The sequence below is a fragment of the Myxine glutinosa genome, chromosome 1, assembly GCF_964187855.1.
Source record: "Myxine glutinosa chromosome 1, kmMyxGlut1.1, whole genome shotgun sequence".
NCBI classification, from domain to species: domain Eukaryota; kingdom Metazoa; phylum Chordata; class Myxini; order Myxiniformes; family Myxinidae; genus Myxine; species Myxine glutinosa.
This window is the reverse complement of record NC_136261.1, coordinates 179214070-179239777: the sequence shown is the minus strand read 5'-3', so window position 1 is coordinate 179239777 and position 25708 is coordinate 179214070. Positions and strand designations below refer to the sequence as shown.

Here is a 25708-nt window from a genome sequence, read left to right as displayed (position 1 = left end):
ATATTAATTATACAATTAATCAATGAATTAGCGTGCACCTCTCCCTCCCAAAGCAGCCTCTATGAGCTGCACTGCGGTATTGCCGGGCGCCATAGGTGCCCCGGCAATGCCGCGCTGTAGGATATTTAATTATTTGGCATGGGGGCGGTGTACTTTGAATGTATGTGTACTTGTTTTCTTGTTTTCTTTCTTGCTTGTTTGTCCGGGCGATATCTCAGCCATCCTTTGAGCTTGGAAGCTGAAATTTCGGCACAATAGTGAGCAAGTCCTTTCTCAAAAACAGAATTTTTTATTTTTTGATTAATCAATTAATTGAGGAGTTATTTAATTATTAGCGATTAATTAAGTACTTATTTAATTAATCAAATTTCCTTTCTCTTCTGACCATTAACTCAGGCACCTTTTGAGTTAGGAAGCTGATATTTGGACATGCCAATGACCAGGTGATTTGGCTGCAAAGGCTATTTTTGATTTATTAATTAATCACTTAATCAATTAATCGATTAATTATTTAATTATTCGATTAATGACTACTTTTTTTTTTTAAGTTACAGATTCTGATGAAATGGTGGTGGTTTATGTGTTTGATGACCGAATTGCTTAATAATTTAATTTTTTAATGATTATTATTTATTTATTTTCATTATTAATCATTTTTAAATTTTCTTCCTCATTTGGCCAGCCTGGCGTTGGCTTAGCAGTTAAGGATGCAGGCTTGGGATCCTAGGATCCTGGGTTCGAATCCCGGTCGATCGCTGAATTAACGCCAGGGGGGTTGACTCAGCCTGTTCATCCTTCCGAGGTCGGCAAATTGAGTACCAGCTTGCTGGGATGAATGATCACGGTGTGTACCCCGGTTTAAAATAGGTACACCGTATCCCTGGGCATCGTAAGAGGCGACCAAGGGTTGGCGTCAGGAATGGCATTCGGCCATAAAAATATTGCCTCAAACAGGAAACCATGATTGTCATGGGGCCCCCAAGGCTAACCACCGCTCTTGCGGGGAAAATGGCCTTAAAACGATCATTCATTCATTCATAGATTTCTTTCTCATTTGGCCAATATCTCAGGCACCTTTTGAGCTCGGAAGCTAATATTTGGACATGAGTGACCAAGTGATGTGGCTATCAAGGATATTTTTGATTTATTGATTAATCATTTAATCGATTAATTATTTATTGATTAATTATTTATTGATTAATCAATTAATTATTTAATTTTTTATTAAGGACTTATTTAATTAAATTTCTAAAAGATACATCTTCGGATGAAGCACTCGTGGTTTAGTTATGCTATTAGCCAATTGATGAAGAAAATATTTTGTGATAATCTTTTATTGATTTTAATTATACAATTAATCAATCAATTAGCGTACACCTCTCCCTCCCAATGCAGCCTCTATGAGCTGCATTGCGGTATTGCCAGGCGCCGGAGGCGCCCCGGCAATGCCGCGCTGTAGGATATTAAATTATTTGGCATGGGGGCGGTGTACTATGAATGTATCTGTACTTGTCTTGTTTATTTTCATTATTAATCATTTATTTATTTTCTTTCTCATCTGGGCAATATCTCAGGCACCTTTTGAGCTAGGAAGCTGAGATTTGGACATGCCAATGACCAGGTGATTTGGCAGCAAAGGCTATTTTTGATTTATTGATTAATTCAATCATTCGATTAATTATTTGTTGATTAATAAATTAATTTTTTTATTTATTAATAACTTCTTCATTTAAATTTCTAAAAGTTACTTCTTCGGATGAAGCACGAGTGATTTAGTTATGCTATTAGCCAATTGATTAAGAAAATATTTTATGATAATCTTTTATTGGTTTTAGTTATGCAATTAATCAATCAAATATTGTGCACCTCTCCCTCCAAATACAGTCTCCATGATCTGCACGGCGGTATCGTTGGGTGCCTCAGGTGCCCCGGCAATGCCGCGCTGGAGGATATTTAATTATTTAGCATGGGGGCGGTGTACTCTGAATGTATCTGTACTTGTTTAGATATCTATTTATATATCATATAGACCTAAACTAAAATGGTGCAAGACATGTTTTCATGGAAATTTGGTGTAAGTACATCGTGACATGCCTACATATATGACCTTGGCAAAAGATGGAAACTAAGTTTCTTCTTCTTCTTTCATATCCATCTCATGGCTTCAGATGGCATAATTTGATAGGGGTGGGGAAAGGAAGTTGGTTGGCGGTACAATTTGTGCAACGCCCCCTGTAGGTTATAGTGTGGGGGTTACCCCTTTGGGACATAATCCACAGGCACGGGACCAGTGGGGCTATTGATTGTATGGGCGTGGCGTGCACGCGGTTGTTGGGGCCACGCCCCCCGTGGAGTGATTTTGCCTTATAAATGATTTCTGAGTTCCGGTCGCGAGTTAGTTCTGTTGGAATAAAGGAGCTTTGAATAGCTGAGAAGTGTCTCGTCCTCTCGTCATCCGCAACTCCTACATTGGTGACCTCGACGTGATTTGAACACGCAACATGGCCACAAGTGCAGTTTCGATTAAACTGCCGGAGTTTTGAGAACGACAAGCCGCCGTTTGGTTGCAGCAAGCTGAGGCCCAGTTCCCCACTAGGAACATGTCTGCCGACGACACGAAGTATTATTATGTCGTGTCTGCGTTCAGCTGCTCCACTGCGACCAGAGTGGTGAGCCTTCTCCAGGATCCTCCGAAGGACCGCAAGTATGAGATGCCAAAACCGCTGCTGCTCGTAACCTTCAAGCGCACTGAGGCCGAGCGCACCCGCGAACTACTTTCTCTACCCGGGCTGGGCGACTCCAAGCCGTCTGAGCTGATGGACCACATATTGTCTCTCCTGGGCAGCCACCGAACATGTTTCCTCTTCAAAGAACTGTTCCTGTAACAGCTACCAGGTCAGGTACGGTGAGCCCTGGCCAACTCGTCTGTTAAGGATTTCCGCACCCTGGCCAGGGAAGAAGACAAGTATTTCTCCGCCAGACAGCAATGTAGCGCGGCCGCATGGGACCCCGGCCCCGTCGAGCCTGCGCCGCTGGTGGACACCGTCGCGGCCGCCGTTATGGCCCAGCGGCGGAAGGCCCCAGGCTTGTGCTTTTACCATGCAAGGTTTGGTTCCAGGGCCAAGGCATGCCGGCCACCCTGCAGCTTCAGCGAGTCGGGAAACGAGATGGCCGGCGCTCGTTAACTGCCATGAGCGTCGGCCGTTCAGGCAGTTTGCTGTTCATTTCGGACACCGATTCCGGGTGTCGTTTCCTCTGTGACACAGGGGCCCAGGTGAGTGTTCTACCTGCATCGGCATTGGACCGGGAAGCCGGGAGTCACGGCCTCGCCCTGGAAGCCGCCAACGGCAGTGCTATTCAGACTTTTGGCAAACGGACCGTGGCACTGTGCTTGGGCGGGCAGCGGTTTACATGGGATTTTTTCACGGCGAAGGTGTCCACCCCCTTGCTGGGTGCTGATTTCCTCTGCGCCAACGGCCTATTGGTAGATGTTAAAAATCGGCGGCTCATTAATGTGGAGACCTTCAGTTCTCTTCAATGCTTGCTGAGCGGGTCCGCCTCGAGGGGGCTCGCGTGCACGCTCTCGACCTCCGATGAGTTTGCCCGCCTCCTCACCGAGTTCCCGGCCCTTACACGGCCCACCTTTTCGGCCGTTGCCGTCAAGCACGGGGTGGAGCATCACATTCCGACTACCGGCCTGCCTGTGTATGCCTGGGCTCGACGCCTCGACCCGGGGAAACTCGCTATCGCAAAGGCGGAGTTCGACACGTTGGAGCGTCTTGGCATCGTGCGACGGTCTGACAGCCCGTGGGCCTCGCCTCTCCACATTGCGCCGAAGCCGGGTGGCGGTTGGCGCCCGTGCGGGGATTAGTGCCGCCTTAACGATGCCACTACCCCCGACTGCTACCCAATCCCGCACATCCAGGATTTTTCTGCCCACTTGGCCGGGAAAGTTTTTTTTTCTGAGGTGGACCTCGTTCGTGGTTACCACCAGGTCCCCGTTCGGCCGCAGGACGTTCCTAAGACCGCGGTGATTACACCGTTCGGGCTTTTCAAATTCCTCTGTATGCCTTTTGGGCTCAAGAACGCGGCCCAGGCTTTCCAGCGCCTGATGGAGAGCATGTTGCGGGATTTGCCGTTTCTGTTCGTCTACCTGGACGATATCCTCATCGCCAGCGCTTCCAGGACGTAGCACATGCTTCACCTCCGAGCGCTCTTTGAACGCCTCAGTCAGCACGGCCTTATTAACCCAGCCAAGTGCTTGGTCGGGTTGACCTCAATTGACTTTCTCGGCCACCACATCACGAAGGGGGGGGGCCGTCCCACTGCCATCTAAAGTGGAGGCTGTGAAGGGTTTTCCGCGCCCCCTCACCATCAAGGCCCTGCAGGGGTTTTTGGGCATGGTGAACTTTTACCATCGTTTCATGCCCCGTGCGGCCCAGCTGATGCGGCCCCTTTTTGAGGCCCTCAAGGGCAAGCTTACCAAATGCCCATTGGCTGGACCGAGGGGATGGCCACGGCTTTCACGGATGCTAAACTGGCGCTCGCCATTGCAACCATGCTGGCGCATCCGTTGCCCGATGCACCGATTGCCCTCACCACGGACGCTTCGGACTACGTGGTTGGCACTGTGCACGAGCAGTGGGTCAATGGGGCGTGGCAGCCACTTGCTTTTTTTAGCCGGCAGCTTCGCCCTAACGAACGAACGTACAGTACCTTCGATCGTGAGCTCCTTGGCCTCTACCTAGCTGTCCGACACTTCCGTTACCTGTTGGAAGCCCGCCCATTCACGGCGTTTGTGGACCACAAGCCCCTGGCTTTTGCCATGGCCAAGGTCTCAGAGCCGTGGTCCGCCCGTCAACAATGCCAGCTCTCCTTCATTTCCGAGTTCACGACGGACATCCAACATGTTGCTGGGGAGGATAATACGGTCGCCGATTGTCTCTCCCGGTCCATAGTCAGCGCGGTCCACCTTGGCATCGACTACGCCCACATGGCAGCCGATCAGATTGCCGACCCGGTGGTCCAGGCCTGCAGGGCGGCGGTCACGGGGCTTCGACTGTCTGACGTGCCCTTCAAGGACACGGGCACCACGCTACTGTGCGACGTTTCCATGGGTCAGCCTCGCCCCGTTGTACCCACCAGCTGGAGACGGCTGGTGTTTGATGCCATCCACGGTCTTTCTCACCCGGGCAGGAAGGCATCGCAAAAGTTGGTGGCGGCGAAGTTCGTTTGGCACGGGCTCATGAAGGATGTGCCCGACTGGGCCAACACCTGCGTCGAGTGTCAACCCTCGAAGGTGCATCGCCCCGAGCGACGGTTTGACCAGGTAAACGTGGCCCTGGTGCCTTGCGACGGGCCTTTCCGTGTTCTGGAGACAAGTCCTTCGTGGTCGACATCGACGGCAAACCAGACCACCTTTCGGTGGACCGCCTCAAGCCGGCTCACTTGGACCTAGACCAGCCCCTCGGTTGGCTCAACCCCCGAAAACGGGCATTGCCCGTGCGAGTGAATTCTGGGGGGCGCATGTGGGGGTTACCCCTTTGGGACATAATCCACAGGCACGGGTCCAGTTGGGCTATTGATTGTATGGGTGTGGAGTGCGCGCGGTTGTTGGAGCCACGTCCCCCGTGGAGTGATTTTGCGTTATAAATGATTGATGAGTTCCGGTCGCGAGTTAGTTCTGTTGGAATAAAGGAGCTTTGAACAGCTGAGAAGTGTCTCGTCCTCTCGTCATCCGCAATTCCTTCAATAGCAATAATTAGGAATTTGGCCAGGGTGGGTCGGTGATAGCTCGCTTAGTCTTCACGATGGACGCAGTGGAAGCATCTTTTATCCAACAGTCCAACAATTAATGCTGGCAGATGAGGCGCACATTTTAGTGTCCATCGAGGGATGGCACATAAAATTGATGAATCACCATGTCATGAAAACAATGGGGTGACCGAGTTTATCGTTGGGCCGACATTTCAAACCCAGGACAGATAGCTCAGAGGCCAGTGTGCATACGTCTGGGGCAGCTATCCTTCCAGCACTAAAATTCAACTAAATATGGACTATTGGAAAAAAAAGGAGTGAAGTTTCATGACACATCGGAATCTGAGCAGTTTTGAGGATCACCAGCTGGGTGTGTGGGTGTATACTTTATTTCGCAAGATGACAGTGCGGGGGGCGCCCACTATGCTGAATACCATTTCCATGGCAACGGCCAGACCTACAGCATGAAAAACAAAAGCGCTGGTCTGGAGAAAAGAGCTCTTTGTTGGAAGTGCTTGGTTTCCTGCGTGCCCTGTTGCTTTGCAAGATTCCAGTGCTGCGTTACTTTTCCTGATAACCACGATCACAGTTTATTCGGTTTGTTTCAATCATGACCTTTCATTAGCACTGGAATTTGTTTAATCCAAAATATACTCATGCAAGTTAGTTTTCATCCATAATGTCTCCCTGCTAAATAGAACGAGAGGCACTAACAGACCAGGATAGCTCATTTTTACCTCCGCCACCAAAGGTGGATGGAGGTTATGTTTTCACCCCTGTCTGTTTGTCTGTCTGTTTGTGAACAAGATATCTCAGAAAGTTGTGGACGGATTCGGACGAAATTTGGCAGATAAGTAGTGTGTGACAAGGACGAAATGATTAGATTTTGGTGAAGATCCGGATTCGGCTACTAGAATTTTTGAAGACAATTGAAGATCCTTGGTTCGTTTCCTTGCACCTGATTGTGTTTATTTATTGATTATAATCGTCTCTCCTCGTCCCGATCGATCTGTTCGTTCACGTTTCGTGTTCGTGTGATTTTTATTTCACAAATCCATATTTCATTACACTCTGATCCTCCAACGCGACGCTTTTTCACAGAAAAGTTTATCTTGGGGGATTAAGTTAACCATGATAACCGGTATGAGTTTCCCACGGACCGAATCAGGTCGATCCCCACACCGCTCTGACCACGTGACCGATCTCACTGAACACCAAGTTCCACTTCGAAGCTCCCTCCGTGTACCTATTACCGCCAACCTGTTTGATCGGCTGCGTGATCAGGTGGGCGGTGTACAAACAACACCTGGCCTTTAGGAACCGGATTCGAACATGACTTCAAAATAAAATTCCAAATTTCTGTACATGGTGTGCTGAGGTGGTTTGTTGTATTTCAAAGGGTTTTTGTTTATTTCGTGCATCGAGGAAATTAACAAGATGGTGGATCAACCAATAAAATGGCGGATAGGGCTTCCATGCTGGAACACGAGGTCGCGTAAGATTAAGTGGAAGAATGTTGGTGTATCCCGCACCCACGTGTCATGGAATAGCCCCTCCCGCACCCACGTGTCATGGAATAGCCCCTCCCCCACCCACGTGTCATGGAATAGGCCCTCCCCCCACCCACGTGTCATGTAATAGCTCCTCCCCCACCCACGTGTCATGTAATAGCTTCTCCCCCACCCACGTGTCATGTAATAGCTTCTCCCCCACCCACGTGTCATGGAATAGCCCCTCCCCCACCCACGTGTCATGGAATAGCCCCTCCCCCACCCACGTGTCATGGAGTAGCCCCTCCCCCACCCACGTGTCATGGAATAGCCCCTCCCCCACCCACATGTCATGAAATAGCCCCTCCCCCACCGACGTGACATGGAATAGCCTCTCCCCCACCCACGTGTCATGGAATAGCCTCTCCCCCACCCACGTGTCATGGAATAGCCCCTCCCCCACCGACGTGACATGGAATAGCCTCTCCCCCACCCACGTGTCATGGAATAGCCCCTCCCCCACACACGTGTCATGGAATAGCCCCTCCCCCACCCACGTGTCATGTAATAGCTCCTCCCCCACCCACGTGTCATGTAATAGCTTCTACCCCACCCACGTGTCATGGAATAGCCCCTCCCCCACCGACGTGACATGGAATAGCCTCTCCCCCACCCACGTGTCATGGAATAGCCCCTCCTCCACCGACGTGACATGGAATAGCCCCTCCCCCACCCACGTGTCATGGAATAGCCCCTCCCCCACCCACGTGTCATGGAATAGCCCCTCCCCCACACACGTGTCATGGAATAGCTCCTCCCCCACCCACGTGTCATGCAATAGCTCCTCCCCCACCCACGTGTCATGTAATAGCTTCTACCCCACCCACGTGTCATGGAATAGCCCCTCCCCCACCGACGTGACATGGAATAGCCTCTCCCCCACCCACGTGTCATGGAATAGCCCCTCCTCCACCGACGTGACATGGAATAGCCCCTCCCCCACCCACGTGTCATGGAATAGCCCCTCCCCCACCCACGTGTCATGGAATAGCCCCTCCCCCACACACGTGTCATGGAATAGCTCCTCCCCCACCCACGTGTCATGCAATAGCTCCTCCCCCACCCACGTGTCATGTAATAGCTTCTCCCCCACCCACGTGTCATGGAATAGCCCCTCCCCCACCCACGTGTCATGGAATAGCCCCTCCCCCACCCACGTGTCATGGAATAGCCATGACGTACCAGTGCATGATCCATGCATGCCACCATTAAGAGGCCAAAATTTTCATTCATTCAAGATTCATACAGGGTGGGCAAAAACAAATTATTATTTTTCTTTTCTTTTGAGGTTGTCAATATTCATCAGATATAAAATGAATCTTTTGCAAGAAAGCAGTTCAGTACATTTTTCCACATGTCAATTAGACATTTGGACAATTTTCCACATATCAGATGAGACAAAGAGTGTCTCATTGGTGCAATGACATTCCAGAGCTTTATTTGGGAGAATATTGGCACTATTCGGCAACACACCATTATTTGACTTCACGGAGAATCTGAATAGCAAGGCCTCAGAAACTGTTGGGAGGCTTTCCAAAAAAGGCTGAAGCACTTTGAACTGCAATGAATCACAGTCCTGGCAAATCAAGACTAGAGCGAAGTCTATGGCACGCAATCCCAAATCTCAAAAATCCCCACGCTTCCCACCGAAAGCATGATTGAAAGATTCACCAGAAATTACCCGATTTTCAAACTTCTAGTTAAAATATTTTTCCCCGTTTTGGCCCCTGTGACTTCAAATCCCCACCCCGAGGCATGAACCTGGGGTCAAATCTAAAAACTTGTTACACATTTCATGCATCCCCAATGTTGATTGCAAATACAAAGTTTCATTTAAAAATACTAGGGCATTGCCCGTACTATATCTATATCTAAAATTATATCCCCCCCCCTCTATTTACATGAAATGGTTTGGTCCAAAGCGAACGGCTTCCGGAGTTTGGTAAAGAAATCGCCATCGCGTGCACAAACGCGCAGGAAAGCGAATGAATCGCAAATTCGTTTTTATTAGTTTTAAAACATAGTTTAACGCCAACATAGTTTGCAAACGTGAAATAAATGAATACGCTCTCAAATGTGCCATCCGAGGCAGAGTGTGTCCGCCACGTTCGGCACACGCGATAGTTCGCTGCTCTCTGATTGGTTGAATCGTTTTTTGGACATAGCTCGGTAAGTAATTGTCCGATTAATATGAAACCTTGAAAAGGCACATCCTCGGGTCCCCAGCAATATACCTGGCAAGTTAAAAGTATATCGGACCCGTGGTTGTCGAGAAACAGCGGTCACAGACAAACGTACAAACAGAGATTACTGGAATTATAGATAGACTAGGGCATTGCCCGTACTATATCTATATCTAAAATTATATCCCCCCCCTCTATTTACATGAAATGGTTTGGTCCAAAGCGAACGGCTTCCGGAGTTTGGTAAAGCAATCGCCATCGCGTGCACAAACGCGCAGGAAAGCGAATGAATCGCAAATTCGTTTTTATTAGTTTTAAAACTTTATTAAAACATAGTTTAACGGCAACATAGTTTTCCAACGTGAAATAAATGAATACGCTGTCAAATGTGCCATCCGAGGCAGAGTGTGTCCGCCACGTTCGGCACACGCGATCGTTCGCTGCTCTCTGATTGGTTGAATCGTTTTTTGGACATAGCTCGGTAAGTAATTGTCCGATTAATATGAAACCTTGAAAAGGCACATCCTCGGGTCCCCAGCAATATACCTGGCAAGTTAAAAGTATATCGGACCCGTGGTTGTCGAGAAACAGCGGTCACAGACAAACGTACAGACAGAGATTACTGGAATTATAGATAGATGTTGCAATGTGCCCGTAATTGCATTTTTTGGCATTTTACCTTTTGACCCCACCCCTGGGGGTTCCCGTACTCTTCACAAAGGACACAATAGGATCTTAACGTCCACCAACTAATGCTGGCGGACAGGTCGCCCAGTTTAACGCCTATCCGAGGGACAGCAGACACATTGTTAAATCAAGCTGCCTGTGGAATAGTTTATGGCTCGGCAGAGATTCAAACCCAGGCGAGACAGCTTAGAGACGAGTATACATACCTCGAAGAGTCTAGGCCTTCCTGCCAGTCCCTGTATATTTTAACGTATATCTTATAGCACTGCTACAGTTGGGAGGGCCAAACTAAAATAAATGCCATACTAAACTAACCCATTTCTGGGGGAATTATCATCTTCTTTCAGCATCCACTTATCGTAGTGACATGTTGGGGGAATGAGCCCATCTGGAACATGGTCCTTCACTCGTAACATGAACAACTGCAATAATTTTGTTCTGCAATACATGCAATAATGCAAAAAATGAACAACTGCAATAATAATAATCTTGTTCCAGCATGCAGAGAAGAAGCTTGGAGGCTCTTTTGGGTCGAACAGGTCCTGTGCTGCACAGGGCCTGTGCTTTTGGGTCCCGTGCTGTCTTTCCCTCGCGGTCCCTTTGTGCTGTCTTTCCCTCGCGGTCCCTCTGTGCTGTCTTTCCCTCGCGGTCCCAACTGTAATGTCTTTCCCTCGCGGTCCCTCTGTGCTGTCTTTCCCTCGTGGTCCCAACTGTACTGTCTTTCCCTCGCGGTCCCTCTGTGCTGTCTTTCCCTCGCGGTCCCTCCAGGTCCCAACTGTACTGTCTTTCCCTCGCGGTCCCTCTGTGCTGTCTTTCGCTCGCGGTCCCAACTGTACTGTCTTTCCCTCGCGGTCCCTCTGTGCTGTCTTTCCCTCGTGGTCCCAACTGTACTGTCTTTCCCTCGCGGTCCCTTTGTGCTATCTTTCCCTCGCGGTCCCTCTGTGCTGTCTGTCCCTCGCGGTCCCAACTGTACTGTCTTTCCCTCGCGGTCCCAACTGTACTGTCTTTCCCTCGCGGTCCCTCTGTGCTGTCTTTCCCTCACGGTCCCAAATGTACTGTCTTTCCCTCGCGGTCCCTCTGTGCTGCCTTTCCCTCGCGGGCCCAACTGTACTGTCTTTCCCTCGCGGTCCCTCTGTGCTGTCTTTCCCTCGTGGTCCCAACTGTACTGTCTTTCCCTCGCGGTCCCTCTGTGCTGTCTTTCCCTCGCGGTCCCTTGAGGTCCCAACTGTACTGTCTTTCCCTCGCGGTCCCTCTGTGCTGTCTTTCCCTCGCGGTCCCTTGAGGTCCCAACTGTACTGTCTTTCCCTCGCGGTCCCTCTGTGCTGTCTTTTGCTCGCGGTCCCAACTGTACTGTCTTTCCCTCGCGGTCCCTCTGTGCTGTCTTTCCCTCACGGTCCCAACTGTACTGTCTTTCCCTCGCGGTCCCTCTGTGCTGTCTTTCCCTCGCGGTCCCTCTGTGCTGTCTTTCCCTCGCGGTCCCAACTGTACTGTCTTTCCCTCGCGGTCCCTCTGTGCTGTCTTTCCCTCGCGGACCCTCTGTACTGTCTTTCCCACACGGTCCCTCTGTGCTGTCTTTCCCTCGCGGGCCCTCTGTACTGTCTTTCCCTCGCGGTCCCAACTGTACTGTCTTTCCCTCGTGGTCCCTCTGTACTGTCTTTCCCTCGCGGTCCCTCTGTGCTGTCTTTCCCTCGCGGTCCCTCTGTACTGTCTTTCCCTCACGGTCCCAACTGTACTGTCTTTCCCTCGCGGTCCCAACTGCACTGTCTTTCCCTCGCGGTCCCTCTGTACTGTCTTTCCCTCGCGGTCCCAACTGTACTGTCTTTCCCTCATGGTCCCTCTGTACTGTCTTTCCCTCGCAGTCCCACTGTACTGTCTTTCCCTCGCGGTCCCTCTGTGCTGTCTTTCCCTCGTGGTCCCTCTGTGCTGTCTTTCCCTCATGGTCCCTCTGTGCTGTCTTTCCCTCGTGGTCCCTCTGTGCTGTCTTTCCCTCGTGGTCCCCCTGTGCTGTCTTTCCCTCATGGTCCCCCTGTGCTGTCTATCCCTCGTGGTCCCTCTGTGCTGTCTTTCCCTCGTGGTCCCTCTGTGCTGTCTTTCCCTCGTGGTCCCTCTGTGCTGTCTTTCCCTCGTGGTCCCTCTGTGCTGTCTTTCCCTCGTGGCCCCCAGGTGCTGTCTTTTCCTCGTGGTCCCCCTGTACTGTCTTTCCCTCGCGGTTGTCAGCTCTTTCACGAGCCTCGATTCAGTATTTAAAAAAATAAAAAAATAAAAATTGCTCTGTGATTTTAGGCATACATATTCCATATGAAATATATGATGCTATCTCGAGATACCTGCTCAGAATATTTCATATTTAATGATAATTTACTTGACATACCTCTGGGTGGAGAACACACTCTTGCACTTGCAAGGTTTTGCAGCTTCCTTCAATCATGTCGGCCAAATTGTGCTTGCTAAACCTGTAAAAGCAGGTGTCAAAGTTAAGGTGGTGCAAAACATCTAAATATACAGCCCCCCTCCCCACCCCCCAAAGTTTTCACATTTTGATACCACCTGTTGTTATGTCATGATATTTTCAAATTAAACGAAATATATAATCTTCATAAACTACTCCAAACTGATAAAACTAAAACATGCAGATAAAATGTGAATAAGTTTGATTAGCAAACAAAATCAGATGATTCTCAGTTGCATAATTATTCACCCCCTTTGCCGAATTAACCCTAAATACTTCAGGAAATTATTTGTGTGAAAGGTTACATAATAAATGTAAAAGCTTTCACCTGCATGTAATCAGTGATTTAACTTAAAAATTAAGCTCCCTGACTTATCTAAGTTTCAAGGTGCAACTCAATTGGTCAAGCAAGGAGCTTTCCAAAGACGTCAGACATAAAATGGTGGAGAAGCATCGTTCAAGAGAGGCTTATAAGAATATTTGTCACTTATCACTTTGAGTACGGGGAAATCCATCATCAAGAGGTGGAAGACAAATCATACCACCCAGACTCTACCCAGATCAGGTCACCCATCCAAACACAGCAGCCGGGCAAAGCAGGAAACTGTTCGGGATTTCACCTGTAAATCCACCAATGACTTTGAAAGATCTGCAAGGTTCGGTGTTTTGAGATTGGGGTCAGTGTTAATCAATCAACAATATCAATATTCTTCACAATATCCTATTCCCTTCACAAAGCTGGCCTCTCTGGGCAGGTAGCAAGAAAGAAGCCATTACTGCAAAAGACGCATCTAAAAGCTTGTATGGAGTTTGCGAAAAAGCATCTAAATGAGACTGCCGGCATGTGGAGGCATGTTTTGTGCTCAGACGAGACAAAAATTGAGCTTTTTGGTCTAAATTCAGAGCGTTACGTCTGGTGCAAGCCCAACTGCATATCATCCAGTGGATACCATCCCTTGTATTAAGCATGGTGGTGGCATCATCATGTTATGGGGCTGCTTTTCATCAACAGCGACTGGCACCCTTGTCAGGATAAAAGGGAGAATGGACAGTGCAAAGTACAGGAGAATCGTTGATAAAAACCTGCTTGAGTCAGCCATGAATCTGAAACTGGGTAGGAGATTCACATTTCAGCAAGACAATTATCTGAAGCACAAAGCGAAAGCCACAATGAAGTGGCTGAATAAGAAGAAAATAAATGTTCTTCAGTGGCTCTGTCAAAGTCCTGACTTGAACCCAATTGAACATTTATGGCGAGACTTGAAGATTGCAGTCCATAGGTGTTCTTATTTACCATTTTCGTGTATGAACAACACATGAATCATCACAATCCTGTAATGAATATTTTTTGTTGTGGTAACTTGTTGTTCACACATGCAATCCAGCAGTCGAATGACAATTTTACTATGGTTGGTTTCACCTGAAGGAATATTTGGCCAATCAAATTTAACATCAGGCATCAAATTTAACAATCTTTGACCAATCAAATTTAACATCGGGCATCAAATTAAACAACGTTTGGCCATATTGGATAAAAGAGGCAAATATCAAAATTAACAAGAAAGAGCAATCAGAGATTGCAAACCCTCACCAGGATGTATTTTCAGTGGTTTTTAAGGCTATTGTTCTGAAACAAATATAGCGGCAGAACCACGTGACCGATGACAACATCATTATTTTTTTTCTCCACTAATTTATTCCTAGATTATGTTCAAGAAATTTCATCTTGATCGGATGAAGTTTTGTACTTGTCAAATTATGACGTCATAATGGAGGCACATATGACATCATCATTAACATATTTTATTCCCCATGGAAAGTTCTTTACAATGAGCCATGTCTCAATTTTTTATATTCAGTGGTTTCAGAGCTATAGAGGTGCAATTTTTTTCGGTTTTCCCAAGATGGCGCCTGACCACGTGATCTATGACGTCATAATTATCATTAAAAATTATACAGGTGGAGTTGCACCTGTGGTGAAAATTTCCTGTCAATCGTACCAACGGTTGCAGAGAAAATCATATTTATTCTGTGCGGACAAACAAACACAAACGGACTAAAATGCAATGCACTCTCCTCAGGCGAGGGTAAATATGCTACCATTGTAGCGACACATGGGTCCCCCAAGCAAGACCGGCATCAGAATCTCCTTGCTCCAGCCGGTGACGTCACCGGCGGGGATCCACGGCGCCAGAGTGGCTGGTCACGTGACCGCCAAAGCGTGCCGCGCGTGCGGGTATAATGAGCTGCACCTGTGGATCACGTGACCACCGAAGCACGCCTCGCTTGAGAGGCGTGGCTTTCGGTTTCGGTTTGGGTTTTTGGTTTTGCTTTATAAGGCAGCCCGATAAACGGGCTTTTTAGTGTTCCCGAGTTGGTTTTACGAATAAACATCTTCTCGGACGAGTTTGTGCCTTGCCATCCTTTTATCCGTATTCTGCTGGAGTCCAGACTCCTTCACTGGTGACCCCGAATTTGCAACACGGCAATGGACACCGCAGTGTCCCTCAAGCTGCCCACCTTCTGGGAAGCACATGCCGCTGTCTGGTTCGCGCAGGCGGACTCCCAGTTCGCCCTGCGTGGCATCACGGAGGACGCCACCCGCTACCATTACGTGGTCGCCGCGCTCGGCTCCGCGACCGCCGCCCGCTGCCTGAGCTTCCTCCAGTACCCGCCCGCTGACGGCAAGTACGACGCCATCAAGGCACTTCTGCTGGGCGCGTTCGCCCTTTCCCCGGCTGAGCGCACACGACGCCTGCTCGACCTACCGGAGCTCGGTGATACGCGCCCGTCCGAGCGCATGGACTACATGCTCGCGTTGCTCAGCGAGCACCCCTCGGATTTCCTGTTTCAGGAGCTCTTTCTTCGCCAGCTCCCGGCCCCGGTACGGGTCGCCCTGGCAGGTACGACCATCGTAAATCCCCGCGACCTCGCCAAGGAGGCCGACAAGATCGCTTCGGCAAGCCAGCTCGCCGGAGCGGCGAGCCAGCTCGTCGGGGTGGCGGCCGGGAGCCTTCCCGCCCACCGCCCGATGCCCGCGACGCAGTCTCCTTCCCGGAGACCGCCGGGCCGGCACGACTGGCAGCGGCGACGCCGCGTCGCCCGGTCCCGACGCGTCGACCGGAGCACCCGCCGGACCCGGCCTGGTGCTATTTCCACACCAGGTTCGGGCGGCAGGCCCGATCATGCCGACCCCCGTGCACGTTCGACCCCGGGAAACGGGCGAGCCGGCGTTCCCGCCCAGCAATGAACCGCCGTCTGCGGCCCCCCATTGGTCGTGGCCAATGGCTCCGCCATCCGCACTTTCGGCCCACGCACCGTCGCCCTCCGCTTCGGCAGCCAGCTCTTTCACTGGGAGTTCGTGACGGCGGACATCCCCATGGCTTTGCTCGGGGCCGATTTCTTGTGCGCCCACGGGCTGCTAGCAGACGTGAAATGCCGGCGGCTCGTCAACGCTGAGACTTTCAGCTCCCTGGCGTGCGCCTTGAGCCGGGCCGCACCCACCGAGTTTTCCTGTGCCCTCCCATCGGCGGACGACTTCACACGTCTCCTCGCGGAGTTCCCGGCCCTCACGCGGCCGACGTTTTCGGGCCATCGCGGTGAGGCACGGCATCGAGCATCACATCCTCACTACGGGCCCGCCGGTGTACGCCCGGGCTCGCCGTCTCGACCCCGCCAAACTCGCCGTCGCCAAGGCCGAGTTCACGGCGCTGGAGCGCCTCGGCATCGTACGGCGCTCCGGCAGTGCCTGGGCCTCGCCGTTGCACATCGTCCCGAAGCCGGGGGGCGGATGGCGGCCATTACCGCCGCCTCAACGACGCCACTACCCCCGACAGGTACCCCGTCCCGCACATCCAGGATTTTTCCACCCGGTTGGCGGGGCGGACCATTTTTTCTAAAGTGGGCCTGATTCGGGGGTACCACCAGGTGCCCGTCCGCCCGGCCAACATCCCAAAGACGGCCGTGATCACACCTTTTGGCCTCTTTGAGTTCCTCCGGATGCCCTTCGGCCTCAAAAACGCGGCGCAGGCGTTCCAGCGCCTGATGGACGGCGTGCTGCGCGACCTGCCGTTCCTCTTCACCTACCTGGATGACATCCTCGTCGCCAGCACGTCCAGAGCCGAGCACCTCACCCACATCCAGACGCTCTTCGGCCGCCTCAGCGAGCACGGCTTGATTGTCAACCCGGCCAAATGTCACTTTGGTGCGGCGACGATCGACTTTTTGGCCAAAGTCGAGGCCATCGCCGCTTTCCCGCGCCCCCGCTCCGTCAAGGCGCTGCAGGAGTTCCTCGGGATGGTGAACTTCTACCACCGCTTCGTGCCCCGAGCGGCGCAACTCATGCGGCCCTTGTACGCCGCCCTCCGAGGCCAGCCGGCGAAGCACGATGTCGTCTGGTCCACGGACATGGACGTGGCTTTTGCCGGCGCGAAACGGGCCCTCGCCAACGCCACGCTGCTGGCCCACCCGGTACCCCATGCCCCCATCGCCCTCACCACGGACGCCTCTGACTACGCCATGGGCGCGGTCCATGAGCAATGGGTGAACGGGGCCTGGCAGCCGCTCGCGTTCTTCAGCAGGCAACTCCTGCCCAACGAGCTGAAGTACAGCACGTTCGACCGCGACCTCCTCGGGCTGTACCTGGCCGTCTGCCATTTCCGCCACCTCCTGGAGGGCCGCCCATTCACGGCCTTTGTCGACCACAAGCCATTGATTTTCGCAATGGCCAAGGTCACGGAGCCGTGGTCGGCCCGCCAGCAGCGCCACCTCTCCGCCGTGTCGGAATACACCACGGACATCCGGTACGTCGCCGGGAAAGACAACACCGTGGCTGACTGCCTTTCTCGGGCCGGCGCCAACGCCGTCCACATCGGCGTGGATTTCGCCCTGATGGCGACGGACCAGACCACCGACGGCACGGTGCAGGCGCTCAGGGTGGCAGACACGGGCCTCCGCTTGGCTGACGTCCCCTTCGCGGGCACGGTCCTGCTTTGCGACGTCTCCCAGGGCCGACCAAGGCCCGTCGTGCCGGTCTCCTGGCGGCGCCGCATTTTCGCTTCCCTCCACAACCTCTCGCACCCAGGCCGGAAGGCGTCCCAGAAGCTGGTGTCGGCACGCTTCGTCTGGCACAGGTTGCGACGAGACGTCCGCGACTGGGCCAACGCCTGCACAGCCTGCCAGCGGGCCAAGGTCCACCGTCACACCCTGGCTCCGTTGGCTCCTTTCACCGTGCCCGAGCGGCGTTTCGACCACGTCCACGTGGACCTGGTGGGTCCCCTGCCCCCATCGCGGGGGTTCACCCACCTGCTCACCATGGTGGACAGGACCACCAGGTGGCCGGAGGCTGTGCCCCTCACCTCCACCACCACCGCCGACGTGGCGCAGGCGTTCATCGCCACCTGGGTCGCGCGCTTCGGCGCACCGGCGGACATCTTGTCCGACCGCGGCCCACAGTTCACGTCCGAACTTTGGGGCGCAGTGCCCGCTCGTTGGGAGTCACTCTGCACCGCACCACGGCCTACCACCCCCAAGCCAACGGGTTGTGTGAGCGGTTTCACCGCTCCATGAAGGCCGCACTCATGGCCGGCCTCCAGGATGACGGGTGGGCCGACCGGCTCCCGTGGGTCCTTTTGGGCCTCCGCACGGCCCCCAAGGAGGACCTCCAGGCGTCCACCGCCGAGCTGGTGTACGGCCAGACTCTCCGCATCCCGGGCGAGTTCGTGCCTGACGCCACCAGCCCACGGTCCGCCGCGCGCCAGCGCACGGACTTCCAGGAGGCCGCCCAACGTTTCGCCCCGGTGCCAACGTCCCGCCACGGCGACCCCCACTCCTACGTCCCCCCAGCACTCCGCACGGTGGAGTACGTCTTTGTGCGCCACAACGCGCACCGGGGGCCACTCCGGCCACCTTACGACGGACCCTTCCGGGTCCTACGCCGGGACAACAAGTCCTTAACCGGCGGCCGGGCGGACCAGATCTCGCTGGACCGCCTCAAACCGGCCCACATGGACGTCGGCCAGCCGCCACGGCACGGCTGGCTCTGCCACCGCGGCGCGGCCGCCCCCCGTCCACTACACCCCCCCGTCCGACCATCCACCACCACACCGGACCCCCCCCCCCCCCCCCCGCGACTGGCCAGGGGTCGTTTCGGTCGGGTCATCCGGACCCCCCTCAGGTTGACCTCCCTGGACCAAGTCCATTCTGGGGGGGCGTGTGTAGCGACCCATGGGTCCCCCAAGCAAGACCGGCATCAGAATCTCCTTGCTCCAGCCGGTGACGTCACCGGCGGGGATCCACGGCGCCAGAGTGGCTGGTCACGTGACCGCCAAAGCGTGCCGCGCGTGCGGGTATAATGAGCTACACCTGTGGATCACGTGACCACCGAAGCACGCCTCGCTTGAGACGCAGTAGCGGACTGGGTCTTAAAACCGGCCCGGGCATCCTTCACCTAGGTCGGCCCATTATTCATTTATATGTTGCTTATCTGAGGAAATAGACAAAATGCTTGAAAAAAAAAAATCCACTAAAAATTAAATTTATTTTCAGTAACACAAGCACATGTCATGTCTAAGAGAGTAGGTGCCTGCGCAGTTCGCTGCTTCTGGCAGGCACACCATCAATGATATCCTCAGTGTCAAGCTTGGCCAGGTTCCCTTTTTCCACAGACATCAACATGAACGCCTCAAGATGTTCTTGTGTCATTGTACTTCGCAGACGGCTTTTGATTCTCTTCAAAGCAGAGAAAGACCGTTCACATGCCACTTGTGACACGGGCAGCGTTAGCAGCAGCGTGTAGGCAAGCCCAATGCTCTTGTAGACATCAGTGAAGAGGTTCAACTTGAGGAGCACCTTGTATCAGCAGAGAGGACAGGCTTTACATGACTTGCATGTACTTGGCAGAGTCTTCCTGTCCTGTTCAGACTCACTGTCCTCCTGCACTGTATAAGCATCTGCTACTGATTGTTTCAGTGTTGACCATTGTTCTCCAAGGCTTCGCAGTTCTTTTCGTAGCTGTTCCGCAGTGACACCATCATCAAATCTCAGCAAATGTTTGTGCAGCTCTTCCAGAGCTCCCGATGGCACTTGATCAAAGTTCCTTGGGTGAAGAAGTGAGAGATCAGCATACAATGTTGATGTTGCTGATCTGTCAAACCGCTGCTCGATGCTGCTCACAATAGTGTCCACTATTCGGTTGTACACTTCAATGCAATACTTCTTTACTGGGTCAGAAGCTGATGTAGCCTCATCTATGGACAGTTCGCCATCAATACGTTTGTGCCGTCTTTGCCGTTTTATAGGAAGGGACTCTTCCATAACAAGATTTACATCCTTTTCATCCAGCTGGTCATTAGCCCATTGAACAAAATTTGCAGCTGCATCATGACAAGTAGTCTGGGAGCCGAGGCCTGGAAATGTGTAAAAAAGTGATTTTGAAGTGACACCCCTGCTATAAAATGTTTGACCCCTAGATCATGTCTGTGGGGGTGTTAGCCACCAGAAAAGTGACTTTAGCAAGGTAGTTTGGATTGCGCGAATTCTGTAAGGACGTTTTTTAACTTGGGGCGTCAACTGTAAAAAAGCAAGAAATTTAGGGGTAGGGGAAATTCAATTGACCATATATCCCATAATACAGGGGTGAGTGCAACAAATTACCACTCATTCTTTTTGTTATAAATTTGGCTTTTATATGAAACATGATTCATCGTGATTGGACCATCCATGAGGTCAGCAGAGGTCAAAAGGTCACAGAAAGTGGGTTAAGCTGAAAATTTAGCTCCTTTATCAAATAATTCACATATGTATATGTCACAATATGTTCTTTGCATCCCTCGACTGTTTCTGGCCTATATTGATCGTAATAGTGATGGTTTACTGTGGTGGTTGATGCTTTTCATCTTTTGTGTGGTGCTAGGGATTATTATGCTACATTTGTTTCAGCAACTTGCTTCACTCTTGCTGATCTTTATGATTACCATCGATCTTCAGCCTTAAACTTCCATTCAGAGACACAAGATGGTGGTAGTTTTGATGCTACAACAAATATAATTTATCAGTACACATTTGAGGGAGAAGGAAGTGGGGAGGTAGTGGGGGCAGTGCCCCTTAAGAAAACCAGGAAACTGACTATCAGTGAACCAGACAAATTCGTTCCAGTAAGTAGTAAACTGACACTGAAGGACAGAAGACAGGCTAGGTCATTACATGATATTGAACTTCCTCATGATGACAAGGGGGAAGCCTGCTTTCTAGCTGACAAGAACATCGTTTGGTTCCTACTGAGGATGTATCCAACACAGTTGATGACGGGTGAAAACGACAAGGACACTGGTAGCCTGACATGGAGCAGCTTCTTTGAATACAGATCTGGGCAACATACAGAGAAAACAAAGATTGGTTATGGACCATTGCTTCCACAAAACCCAACCAACGCAGATGTAGTCCAGACCTCATTGGACTACTTTGTCTCCTTGAGTCTTAAGATGGGTCAGGCTAAGACGGTGGTGACTTGTGACCAGGCGATATATGACATAGTAAAGGGGTTGTTTAGGAAGGAATCGGAAAAGTACAAAGATGTTATTGTTCGACTTGGAGGATTCCATATTGCCCAGAACTTCTTGGGATCTATTGGATTTTTCATAATGGAGAGTGGCATAGAGGACATTCTGGTTTCTAGTGATATCTGTGGTCGAGGTACAGCCAATAAAGTCATGGCAGGAAAAGATTATTATATGATGGTCCGTTATCATTCATGGTTGAGTGAGGCATTGTTCATGCTGAAGTGGGAGGCATTTGAGAAATGGCTGTTGTTTGAGAAGAATGAGGAGACACTTTCTTTGCTTTCATCTCTGCTTGAAAGTCTTAGAAATGCCTTTGACAGGAAAGAGAAGGACGAATTTGCTGCACTCATGAAGGAAGTCATGAAATGCCTAGAGTCACTGGAGTCGCTCTGGGGAGATTTTGAGAAGGGATTAGGAGTGACAGACCATCTTTGGAGCATGTACATAGACATGGTGCTTATCCTAAGGCATTACATCCATGCTGAGAGAGCTGGGCTTTGGCAACAGCACTTACAAGAGGTACAGAATATGCTACCCTATACCATTGCTTCCGGCCATAGTAAGTACATGTCCTGCCTTCCGATCTATCTCAGTGAGATGCAAAAGCTTCCAGAAACAGCACCAGAAGTGCACGAGGAGTTTGCAGCTGGCAAATTCACAGTTCACCAGACTGCAGGAGACTTTAATGGTGTGTGGACAGACCTTGCCCTTGAACAGACCTACAATAGGGAAGGCAAAACAAGCCTCTTTAAGGGTATAACACAGTCTGAATCAGCACGAGAAAAGTACATCAAGGCTCTACCGTTCATGACCTCTGTCTCTGAAAGTGTAAAACAGATGGCACACATGGCCTCGACGCAATCTGACCACCACGAGAAGCTGAGGAAAGACGACATGGAAGCCGTGTTGCAGATCAAACGGACCGTGGAAGAGAAGATGCAAAACCCATTCGATCCTTCACTTGCGACAGATAAACTAATGAACATATCCACAGGTCAGATTCTTGCAGCAACTACCCTGGTAGATGCCAAACGTCTAGGCTTGGAGGCAATGGATGCTGCCACGACGACGAATGGAGACAAGATTGTCCAACCGAAGATAGAAACATTCGCCACACATCTGAAGAAAAGTAAGAAAAAGATGGACACTGTGAAAGAAGTCATCAGAGAGGAGAGTGCAGTGACAAGGGCACTTTGTTTCGCACAGGACCTGAGTGATGAGGCACGGACTGAGGCATTTAGTTACGAATGGCTTGAGTACCCTCCCTCGTTGTTTGAGCCAGAGAAGAATGGATTTTCCATGCGGAAAGGTTGCAAATCCAACTATCTATCCACTCTACAGGCAGAGGTTGCCGAGTCATGGGAACCGTTAAAAGAGTTGCCTCCTTCTGCATCTGATGCAGTTTATGTAGTCGATGCAATGGCATTCATCCAGCGGTTCAACACACTTGGTTCGAGTACATTTGACCAACTTCAGGAAAGGTACAGGAACAAACTCTTGAACATGAAACCCAGACATTGCACTGAAGTGCATTTCGTGGGCGATCAATATGATTTTGGGTTAAAGAGTCTAAAAGTGGTTGAACGCCAGAGACGGGAGTCAAATACCAATTTGCCAGAGTTTGTTCCAGCGGACATCATGAAAATCCCTGATTGGAACACATTCCTGTCAAACCCTTGTAACAAGACCAATCTGCTGTCGTATCTTGCTTCACGTTGGTCCCAGGAGGCATCCTGGCCTGATGGCTTCTGCCTGGTCCTTGGGGTCAACGCCCAGGCAACTCGTGTGACGCAGACGGAACATACCAATGTTGATGAGCTGTACTGCCCTAACCACGAGGAGGCGGACACCAGAATCTTTGCTCACATTGCTAGCTGTGACAACAGCGTAGTTGTCATTCAGGCTACAGATACAGATATCATCGTCTTGTCAATGTATCATTTCCCTCGGTTGACAAACGTTGTTGAGTTATGGGTGGAAAAGGATGATCTGTTCCTCCCCATCCATGACTTGGTGAATGAGTTGGCCACAGCAGTTGGAAAGGACGTATTGGCACTCACAGACACACTGCTCATCTCCTACATTCGGTCAGGTTGTGATTCGGTGAGCTATCCTTTCAAACGGGGTATGAAGAGAGCAGTGAAAGTCGCACTCCAGCATGTTGACAAACAGCCAGCGTTGTCCAATTTCATCCGACATGAATCCGGACCTTCTGCACATGATCAGGTGATAACTGAAGCACGAAGCTTCTTTTGTGATCTCTACAGCAAGCCAGGGTATTCATCCCTGGATAAGCTCCGCGCCCACTTGTTTGCATCTAGCAAACTAGATCTGCGCTCCCTTCCTCCAACAGAAGATGCTTTTCACTTCCACGTTCTCAGGAGCCTTTGTCAGATCAGCTTATACAAGCAAGCTTCACTCAACAATCCAGTGCTTCTTCCACTTGAAGAGTATGGCAAGAGTGTGGATGGTGACAGGTTAATTCCTGTCATGAAGAGCAAGCCATCAAAGCCTTCTGCTGCGAAGTTGAAGTACTGCAAATGTAAGAAGAAACCGAACTGCCTGAGGAATTGCCCTTGTGCGAAAGCTGGAGTACCATGCATCATTCATTGCATGTGCCTGCAATGGCGACAGAGAAAAATGTGGACGGCTTCTGACTGATGACGGTGATGATGATGCGTAAATAGAGGTAATGACACTTTTCCAGACAGTATGTGGTATGACTTGTCGTTTTAAAACATGTTGAAGAGTACCGTGCAAATAGATAGTGTGAATGCCCGATTTTGGTGATTTTTTAAAAGTTATGCAAATCTAAAGTGACATACATGCCAGTAAGTTAAGTTCAGTCGGGGCATTTCTTTCCCAAAAACATCAGAGGGGTACAAACAACATATTTTGGGTGTAAAAGTTTGGCTATATTGAGCTTGAAGTAGGAAAAATGTGATTTTATTTACTAAAGGAGCTAAACTTTTAGCTTAACCCACTTTCCGTGACCTTTTGACCTCTGCTGACCTCATGGATGGTCCAATCACGTTGAATCATGTTTCATATAAAAGCCAAATTTATAACAAAAAGAATGAGTGGTAATTTGTTGCACTCACCCCTGTATTATGGGATATATGGTCAATTGAATTTCCCCTACCCATAAATTTCTTGCTTTTTTACAGTTGACGCCCCAAGTTAAAAAATGTCCCTACAGAATTCGCGCAATCCAAACTACCTTGCTAAAGTCACTTTTCTGGTGGCTAACACCCCCACAGACATGATCTAGGGGTCAAACATTTTATAGCAGGGGTGTCACTTCAAAATCAAATTTTGAGGTCTCGGATCCCAGACTAAAGCTTGGAAGTCATCCCGTAGCAATCGTAGCATCTGCATATTCTCTAGCAATTCATCCACCATCTGGTGCACAGTCAGCAGATCCAATTGCACAGTTTGTAGATACTTGGAGAGCGCTGTAGTGCGGGAGAATACATGCAGATATACTTGTGCAGTCAGAATTGTTTCAAACTGCAGGAGACTGGCAATGTATCCCTTCATCTTGGCCTTAACAGCTGCTTGGATCTGGTCAGCAACAAGTATGGCATTAAGAGTGGTGATAACTTCCATGAAAAGTGCTCCAGTTGGATTGTTGAATGAACCAAAAACCTTCTTCAAGGCGGCGTCCCATGACCACCATCTCGTTTCTCCGATAGTTCCCATTCCTTTCACAGTAGTGGAGTGTCAACTCCAGATGTTCATTCACTGATAAGATTCCCGAAAGAATACTGCAATGTCATTCAGTAGTGAGAACAGTGATGCGCTAGTCATCACATCACTTGTAGCTTCAGTCACAACGAGATTTAACATGTGCGTGGCACCAAACATGGATCTGCATTGGAGCTTCCTTTGATAGCAGAGTACTGAAGCCTTTGTAGCGCCCCTGCATGTTTGCTGCACCATCAGTTGAGTTTCCAACACAGTTCTTGAGGCCAAGATTCAGTCCTAACAAGACTTCAGAAACAAGTTGCACAAAAGCTTCGCCAGTAGATTCCTCACATTTCATTCACCACACTCACGAATCTTTCTTGGATAGTGCCAGTGCTATCAACATATCTCTGAACAACAGAGCACTGGTCTTGTGTTGAGATGTCTTGAGTGGTATCAATTTCCACAGCAAACATGTCTGTTACTTCTTCAGAAATCCACCGACGTATCTTATCCCGGATAACTGTGATAACATAATTCACTGTAGTTTTAGACAGCAAAGTTACCAAGGAGCCTCGACCTCGTGAACTCTTTGCCTTCTCATGTTGCTTCTTGCTGTTCTGGACAAAGTGAGAGAGATGATCGGCTGTGCAGGAATCATACTTCCGAAGTAGTTTTACAACTTCCAGAAATGTACCATGTTCGATCTCCTCATTGACAAGTATGTATGCTGCTTCTTCATTACTTCCTCTGGAGCTCAGTCCCCTCTTATCAATGAGTTTGACCACATCCACAACTCTTTCCATCACTTGTCGTGTCTTTCTAACCTCATCATGA

The 25708-nt window shown here is 50.4% G+C and overlaps 1 long non-coding RNA gene across 1 annotated transcript in view; it reads right to left on the bottom strand.

Moving 5' to 3' along the window:
• The window catches only part of LOC137413943 (uncharacterized), a 125331-nt gene that overhangs the window by 10601 nt on the left and 89022 nt on the right, over positions 1 to 25708 (bottom strand). Inside the window, exon 3 of the long non-coding RNA XR_013623884.1 lies at positions 12549 to 12630. This is a non-coding gene — a long non-coding RNA (uncharacterized LOC137413943). The remainder of the gene's footprint in view (positions 1 to 12548; positions 12631 to 25708) is intronic.